This window comes from Dryas octopetala, chromosome 8, assembly GCF_963921425.1.
Source record: "Dryas octopetala chromosome 8, drDryOcto1.1, whole genome shotgun sequence".
Lineage (NCBI taxonomy): Eukaryota > Viridiplantae > Streptophyta > Magnoliopsida > Rosales > Rosaceae > Dryas > Dryas octopetala.
This window is the reverse complement of record NC_141373.1, coordinates 19526415-19534846: the sequence shown is the minus strand read 5'-3', so window position 1 is coordinate 19534846 and position 8432 is coordinate 19526415. Positions and strand designations below refer to the sequence as shown.

General features: G+C 40.8%; 1 long non-coding RNA gene across 1 annotated transcript; it reads right to left on the bottom strand.

The window, feature by feature from the left end:
• Positions 1-5071: 5071 nt before the first annotated feature.
• On the bottom strand, positions 5072-7817 carry LOC147277833 (uncharacterized). Its single transcript, XR_015124043.1, has 3 exons — positions 7429-7817; positions 6828-6884; positions 5072-5699 (listed from the first exon to the last, which is right to left on the bottom strand). It is a non-coding gene; the product is annotated as an uncharacterized LOC147277833 (long non-coding RNA).
• Between the last annotated feature and the right edge of the window lie 615 nt (positions 7818-8432).

The window sequence follows — 8432 nt, the reverse complement described above, 5'->3', positions numbered from 1 at the left end:
TGACCGGATTTGAGATAATGTACCGGTAAGTCAAGATATTGTGGTTTGACAAGACCTAAGAGTAACAAGTGAATTGGGTAGGTTGAGATACCAGTGTGATTGTATGATGTGGCAGGTAGCTCGAACATTACTGTGGGCCATTGTACGTGGTTGTTGCCAGATCATACAAATGTGCATGAAGTATGTGTAGCAAATGACCAGGTTTACAATCAGAGAGGGTCACTTTCTCTACAAGTTCATTTTTACGTTGGATCGATCGTGAGATTGTTGATATTGGTAGTTGGCCAATTTGGATCGGCCATATAAGTGAGATGATTAATCTTGGAGATTAATGGTTAGTGTTAGTATCACATTGGGTACAGGAACACTTAGAGATGTGTGATTTGTAATCACTGTTAGTTAGTGGTTGTGGGTGTGAGTCGTTTCACGCATACGAGCTTACGAAAGTTTACCGGGTTTGTTCTTTAACCCGGTGCACCATTCAACGGAGCAGCGGTTGGTTTTGCAGGTTAAGTAAGATTAAGGAAGTAGCGTGGAGGAGATGTGGCAATTGGTAATCCACAAGTGGTTTTCTCTTTTATTTTGTAAATAGTGGTTGTATTTACTTCAGCTCATTAATATTCGAAACAGTTGTACAAGGTTACTATTTATTTATATAATCTTGGGGGTTGGTTTTTAATCAAAGCATTTGATTGATTTATTCCACTGTGTAATTTGCATTCTGATCCAACCCTGTATTTTTGTTTTTAAACTTAACCTTACATTGATTGTTCAGTTCTAGATGTGAGTTGCTGAGCTTGGTAATTCTATTTAGGGCTAAATAGTTAGCTGTGGCGCATCCGAATCTACCAGCATGGGGGTTTGGGGCGTCACAACTACATGATGCAAAGTCCATAGATTTTTCATAGATAATCTCTCGGACTCTCCCCTTATGATCATCCATGTAACTTTTATAAATGCAATTAGTAACACTCTTTCTTATAAGCACTGTGTTATAGTTGTAACTCTCCCACAACTCATCTTGAAACTTATAAAAATATTTGCGCGTGTAAATTTCAGCCATTTGCTTTTCCATCTTAATAGGGCACTTAAATTTAGGCTTCTCAGTGATATCAGTATGATCCGCCATAACCTCATTTTGACGCTGCCGTAAAGTCCCCAATTGAATTGAATCATGAAGTCCACCAAAGAATTTGTCTTGGCCACATAAAAATGAGTGTCCACTTTTGGCTCGTTGACTACTAGACATGTCAGCTCCAAAAACATGGTTTACATAGGCCAGCACCCATTTAAATCTAATTTCATATAGTGATTGCAACCACTTATTTTCTTTTAACCCGCTTTTTTCAAGAATATCATTCCACCTTGAGTCAAACTTATCTCTAGTCTCTGATGTCCAAACACAACGTTTGAAGTCTTCCCAGTAATCTGTATATTTGACTGTGTCAAGTTTCTCCATGAATTTATTTAAAATAAGTCAGCTACAATATCTGTAATATGTGTTGGGGAGAGTTTTTGAAATTAATTTTGTCATTGCTGGATCTTGATCAGTAATGATCATCTTAGTTGGCATAACTTTCAAGAATTCTCTAAATAACCAATTGAATGAGTCCATAGTCTCGTCACTTAAGAATGCCCCAAATAAAATGATTGTATGGCCATGATTGTTTACTCCCATCATTGGTGAGAATATCTTCTCATACCAATTAGTGTTGTAGGTAGTATCAAAGAAATCACATTAGCATAGAAACCATATGATTTCCAAAAATTTGCATTTGACAAAAAACAATGAGTTATCATATGTGAATCATCTGCTTCGATCTTGTAAGTGAATACAATTTCTCTTGTTCCAACAGAAAATGGTCACGCAACATGTTTCCATCGTGCCCCTTCAACTCAGTACACTTATCTCTGCGATAGTTGTACATATCTTGTTGTGTACAACCAATATTTTCAATTCCTCCTGATTGCACTCCAAAAATGTCAAAATGTCGGTGAGGGGTATGTCCACCATGCTTAGTTGTTCACTTAATGATTTTTGAGCACTTGAAAGCCGATCAAGTGGCGTCTTCGTGGGCTTATCAAGTCATGGGTGTGAGCCTCATCAAAGATGGTGACTACAAACCCACCTACTTTTGACTTCACAACTATCAATCTCACTTTACAACCTTCTCTTCCTATTCCACGATACCTTTTTTCGGTACCTTTCAATTCTTTTGAGTATTCTCCCTCTTTATTGCACACAAACTTCTTCCTTGTGATCTCATCATCCTTACTCTTCTTAGTTGAGTGTTGAATCTGAAATTTCTTTTTGAGAAATTTAGTCAACAATAATAAAGATTAACACACGAACATCCGTGGAACTGATTGTACTAAACTTTTCCATTTATCTCGTCGAAGTTTCAACTCCTCGTCGATGGGGTGGATTTCTTGCAAAAAACTCTCCGATGCTAAAGTCAAAGAAATGAAATCCTCTAATCGATAAATAACGATTTTCACATACCTCTCATCAACGATTTCCATGGGTTTTTATAAACTTTCCTCATTAATTCCCATATTTTGTCCGTTACTCTACCTTTCAGAAATTGTAGAATTCATGAGATTTTCTCTTATAAATGCCTTAACCTGTTGACTTTGGTGATAACGTGAGGAGTTATTTTCCATGTTTTCCTCCCCATTAAATCGCCTAATTAATTTATGTTATTATTACTATAATAAATATCAGAAATCCTAATCACTCTTAATTATTATTTTAAATATCTAATTAATTGTGAATATATTTCTTCCTTTGAATGAGTCTTTTATTTTCAACAAATAGGAAATCGCCACATGTCAATATTGTGATTTTTTGCTCCAACAGATGCCCTATTTCCTTTTCATTCTCAATCTCCTTGAATTTAGAAGGGAAAGGAAAAGTTTTTAGATGGGTGAAACACGAACTCCTATCTCCTATAAAATTCCCCAATCAATTCCTCCAATGTACGATCCATCCAAAGGTATATTACTCGTCGATGTGAATTGTCGCTATGTCGAAATCCAAAAGGTGAGTCACAAACTCCTATCTCAATGTTCTAGTGATGATGAGCTCTGTAACTCGTTAGGCGATCCACTAAAAGTTCCATCACTCTACCCAAGGAGTAGGTCTTACGATTAGGTAGCGAGTAAGCGTTTTCGTTTCCATCGTAAATCAAGGTGAGAAATCAAGATCGTTATCAACTAATGGTCGTGTACTATACCGTTAATTCGTGACAATTGGTGATTGACATGCTAGCTCATTTACCTTACTTGACTAGTAACTGTAGTCCAGATATGACAGGACCGCCCTTGGATTCCACCCTGAAACCCGGAGAGATCCTGCGGGAATCCAAAATCAAGGAAAATCTTACCGAAAATTCGGCAGAACCTCCGCTGAAAATGGACTAACCCAGAAATTCCAAAACCTGTTTAAAACACTTCAACACAGCAACCACCTCTACCACAACCAAAAAGGGTCTCAGACCCAACAATTTCACAGAGAAACCAACTTAATACTTAAAGTGGTTATCAGAGCCTCTATTCTATTACAAGGAATTCCTAAAAAAATTAAATGGCGCTTACAGGGTCCGAGTAGGAAGATGGATGCAAATGTCTCGACGTTATCGGCTCGACCTCCACCAAAGCTACTACCTGGGGGAGACAATTCAAGACAAAATAAGAAAATTGTGAGATAACTCAGTGAGTGGACGTGTTAAGAAAATGAAATATAAAACTTATTTATCCTTTTAGAAATCTTTGAATAAACATCTCTAAAACCTCACAATCGTTCTTTGCTATCCCCCAGTTTTAAAACCATTTCGCAATCCATTTTCGAAAATCAACTCAAATAATCCTTGATATACTGAAAAAGCAATAAAACTTCCCAAGCTGAGAAATGGCAATCTGAACTGAAATTATCTTTATAAACTGATATCTCAAAACTCTTATACTTAAACCTCACACCATACTTGTACCCGTACTGTAGACAATGTTCCTGGCCACAATCCCACGCATGGGCAGAATCAAATCCTGGCCACAATCTCGTACCGATGACCCTTCCGCACGAGCAGGCTCGTATCCTGGCCACAATCTCGTACGAAGGGGTCGCTCCGCACGAGCAGGCTCACATCCTGGCCACAATCTCGTACGGATGACCCTTCCGCACGAGCAAGCTCGTATCCTGGCCACAATCTCATACGGAGGGGTCGCTCCGTACGAGCAGGCTCGTATCCTGGCCACAATCCCGTGCATTTAACACAGGTAGGCTCGACCGGTCAACACGTGCATTTACCCAGCAGTTTTTTTTTAAATACTCTTTTCACAATTCCCTTTAACAACCCAACTCAACAAATCAGTAATTAATCCCATGGCAACTCTATAATTCTCAAATTTATTTCCTTAGCCTCAAATCCTCGTCAATTTATTCTCATAATCTAAATCCTCTACTTAGCGTTCTCTAACATAAAGCAGCAAATCACACAAAACAGACAATTCATTAACGGTAGTCTACATTAAACTCCAATAATTATCACTCACATGTTTAATTAACTACGTAAACGACCGAAATGCCTTTCACGGCGCCATTGCCCGGATCTCCAATCCGGCAGCATAACAGCGTCGAGAATGAGATTTCCCAAGCCCGTATACCTGTTAAGACCAGACAACCAATATTTAAATATTCAGAGTTCACAACTTGGCCGTTCAACGACCGAAATGGACGGTAACCACCACGTACGGTGGCTGCCCGGCCCCAAACCACACACAACACTCACCAACGCATATACAGACCCTGGGATTGGCCTCTAAGAGTTCTGGGAAGGCTGATTAACAAGAAAAACCACCCAACTCGCCGCCACAAGTGGCGGAGCCGACAGTGACAGCAGCGGCACAATCTAAAATCATTAATTTCCTAAAGTTTTCAATTCCAAATAACAATTATAGGTTATTAGGGGTGAGAATTGTCTAAAAACCATCCAAAATCATTTCCCAAAATCCAACTTCACCAATTTCATAAAATTAACCATCAACACCTTAGGGAAAAGATTACTCGTACCTAGAGGATCGTTTTTGACAACTGGACCGACGGCCAATTATCGCCGGAAACGTCGGAATCGGCGATAGAAGCCGCCGGCCTTCACAGCATCGATTTGTCTTTGAGAGGCGTCGGGTGGACGATCGGAGCACACCACCATGCTCGGCTCGACGAGAGGAAGCTTTCTAGGCCGGTTCTGGGCCGCGAAGACGCCGGAAACGGCGAGTCAACGCCGGAGTTCCAAACGGCAAAATCTGAGTTCTCGATTCTGAGGGGTTTTTGGGCTGCGCCAATGACAGGACCGCCCCCAGATTCCACCCTAAAACCCGAAGAGGTCCTGCGGGAATCCAAAATCAAGGAAAATCCTACCGAAAATTCGGCAGAACCTCTCCTAAAAATGGACTAACCCAGAAATTTTGAAACCTGTTAAAAGCACTTCTAAGTCATCAACCACCTCTACCACAACCAAATAGGGTCTCAGACCCAACAATTTCACAGAGAAACCAACTAAATATTTTAAGTGGTTATCAGAGCCTCTAATCTATTACAAAGAATTTTACACCGAAAAATAGAATGACGCCTACTGGTCCGAGAAGGAATATGGATGTAACCACCTCGACGTGATTGGCTCGACCTCCACCAAAGCTACCACCTGGGGGGACAATTTAAAACAAAACAAAATAAACCGTGAGACAACTCAGTGAGTGGACAGTTTAATAGAAACGAACATTTGAGGTAAACTTCATGTTTCAGAAAATCCTTCAAAAACACGTTTAGCTCTAAGACCTCGCGTCACTCTTTGAAATCCCCCAATTTAAAACCATAAAGTTTATTTAAACTTAAAAGAATCCTATAAAACAATATGTATTTTCTCAAGATAACAATTTCTTAAAAACAACGAACCGTAAAACATCGTAACAACAACCTTGATAGAATTCAAAAGAAATCCCTCACTTAAAAACATATTTAATAATTTCTAAAAATAGCCAAATTCATTTTTCCACCATGCTATATACCCTGAATAATCCTGGCCATACACCTGCGCGGAATTCCTGCATCGCACAGGCAGGCAATATCCTGGCCATACACACGCGTGGAGTGAAATCCAACACGTGCAGGCAATATCCTGGCCATACACACGTGTGACTAAAATCAGCACGTGCAGGCAAACCTGGTCGTACGTGCACGCAGAGCAGCCCCCAAAGGGCGAAGCATCCCGACACACGGCCCAAAGCCTATATGTGTGTCGTGATGGGTCCCAAAGACCTATGTATCTGATAATCTGGAGGGTACTGCAAAGGGTGGTTTGAAAACCATTTTTTTCCATAACCCAAATAAATCATTTTTCCACCAAGAATAGAATAATTGTACTTTTCCAAGAAACTTTAAATCCATGAACTTATTGCATAAATTCCAAATTCAAAATAAATTATCCTCCACAACGAAAATTCCCAAATTAACAAAGTCATTACTCAACATGGAAATCTCATTTACAAATTTTCAAAACTAGATAAAATCTCATATTTGATTTTCAAATGATTAATTAGGCAAATAACCACATAAAACCCATAATCAATTTAAAATCAAGATCAAACTCACAAATCATCATATTTGGATAAAACTCATTATAATAATCATGACTTAAATCTCAAAGTTCATGAAAAATCATTTCAAAGAAAACAAAATCTAACTCACTACTCAGAAATCAATTACTCAAGATATAAAATATAAACAAATCCATGAAATAAATAAAAACGTTCAAGAAACCAAGTCCACTCACAGTGAGAATCCTAGCTCCGATCCTCCGCCGAATCGTTTCGAGCCGCGGTCGTCTCGCCTATAAAATAGACAATCAACGAAATAAAATTAGTTCCGACTCAAGACACTTAAACGTAGATATGTACTCAACTTAACATCACACCCGCCTCCCATTCTAGTTCGACGATTCCCAACCTCCACTCGTAGACCTAAAACCCCTACATGAACACTCCGGAAGCTCCTCGGCTCAGCCTAACCAAAAACGTCCTAACCAAGATCAATAACTCACTCCACCATTTCCTTAAAATCATCCTACATTCACTAAAATACAATGGGGTTCGAAATCCCCTTGTGTGCCGCCTAAGGTGGCTGTCTCAAATCAGATTTTTAGCCGAGAATGCCCAATTCCTCAAACTCATTCAGTCCTTCAATATTAAACCACAATTGGGGTTCCTAGGAATAGAATTTATTATTCAAAACAACACAAATGGTCCTCTAGTCCGAAAATTAAAGAACACCCGAAATGGCTTCAAAACTCAGAAACTTCAAATTCCCAATTACTTGAAATTGAACAATATGAATTTAGGGAAATGAAGGCCCAATAGAAGAGGAAGAAAACTCACCAACAATATGGATGAAAGGGGCTGAGATTTGGCCGGAAGTCGGTGAGGGAGAGGCGGCGGGCTGGGCTTCCTCTGGCCCTGGTTCCGCGCGTGTGGGAGCTGGGCTAGCTGGAGGAGTGGCCGGGAGAGGTGGTCGGCGTCGGGAAGGCTTGCTGGTGGCCTGGGCTGGTCGGGTAATGGCCGGAATTGGCCGGGCTGGGCTGAGCCGATCGCGCGCAGTGGGGGAGAGAGAAGAGGGAGTTGCGGAGAGGGAGAAAACTGGGGGGGGTCTGTGGGGTCGGTGACGACGAGAGGGACTCGTCGCCGGCCTCTGGTCGCCGGGGAGTAGGCCGGAGCTGGCCGCGCCGGTGAGAGAAGAGAGGGGGAGGTGAGTGAGCTCGGGGAGAGAGAGGGAGAAGTGAGGGAGTGAGGGAGAGAGAGAGAGAGAGAAATAAGAAATAACAAAAGGGAGAGAGAAAGTTCTAGAGAGAGAGAAAGTTCTAAAAAAATCTGATTTTTTTTAAACCCAATTTGCCCAATTTGCCCCTCGCTTCAAACGCCCATATCTTTCAAACTGTAACTCGGATCGACGCGTGCTACGTGTCTATGAAATCGTGGGCTCGAAACCTATCTAACGGACCCGAAGTCAAAATTGAAAGCCCATTTATTTTAAAAGTCAACTTTGGGTAAAGCCCAAATTAAAACGAAAATAAATATTTAAATCAAAACCCTTTTTATTTTCCAAATAAATCTCAAATCTTTAAAATACAACCCAACATTCTTTAAAGACCTCTTAAAAAAGACATACTTAAATAAAAATTTAAATTTCTAGTGAAAATTTGGGTCGGGTCGTTACAGCCGACACCAGGGCAAGGAAGAGGGAGAGACGGCGAGCTCGGGGAGCTCTCGTCTGCCTTCATCCGCCGCCAGACGTGCTCCCACGCGCCGATGACAGGTCGGCGGTACTGAACAGGCGTGGGAGAGAGAGAGAGAATGTCGGGGAGAGAGGGGAGAGAGAGTCCCGA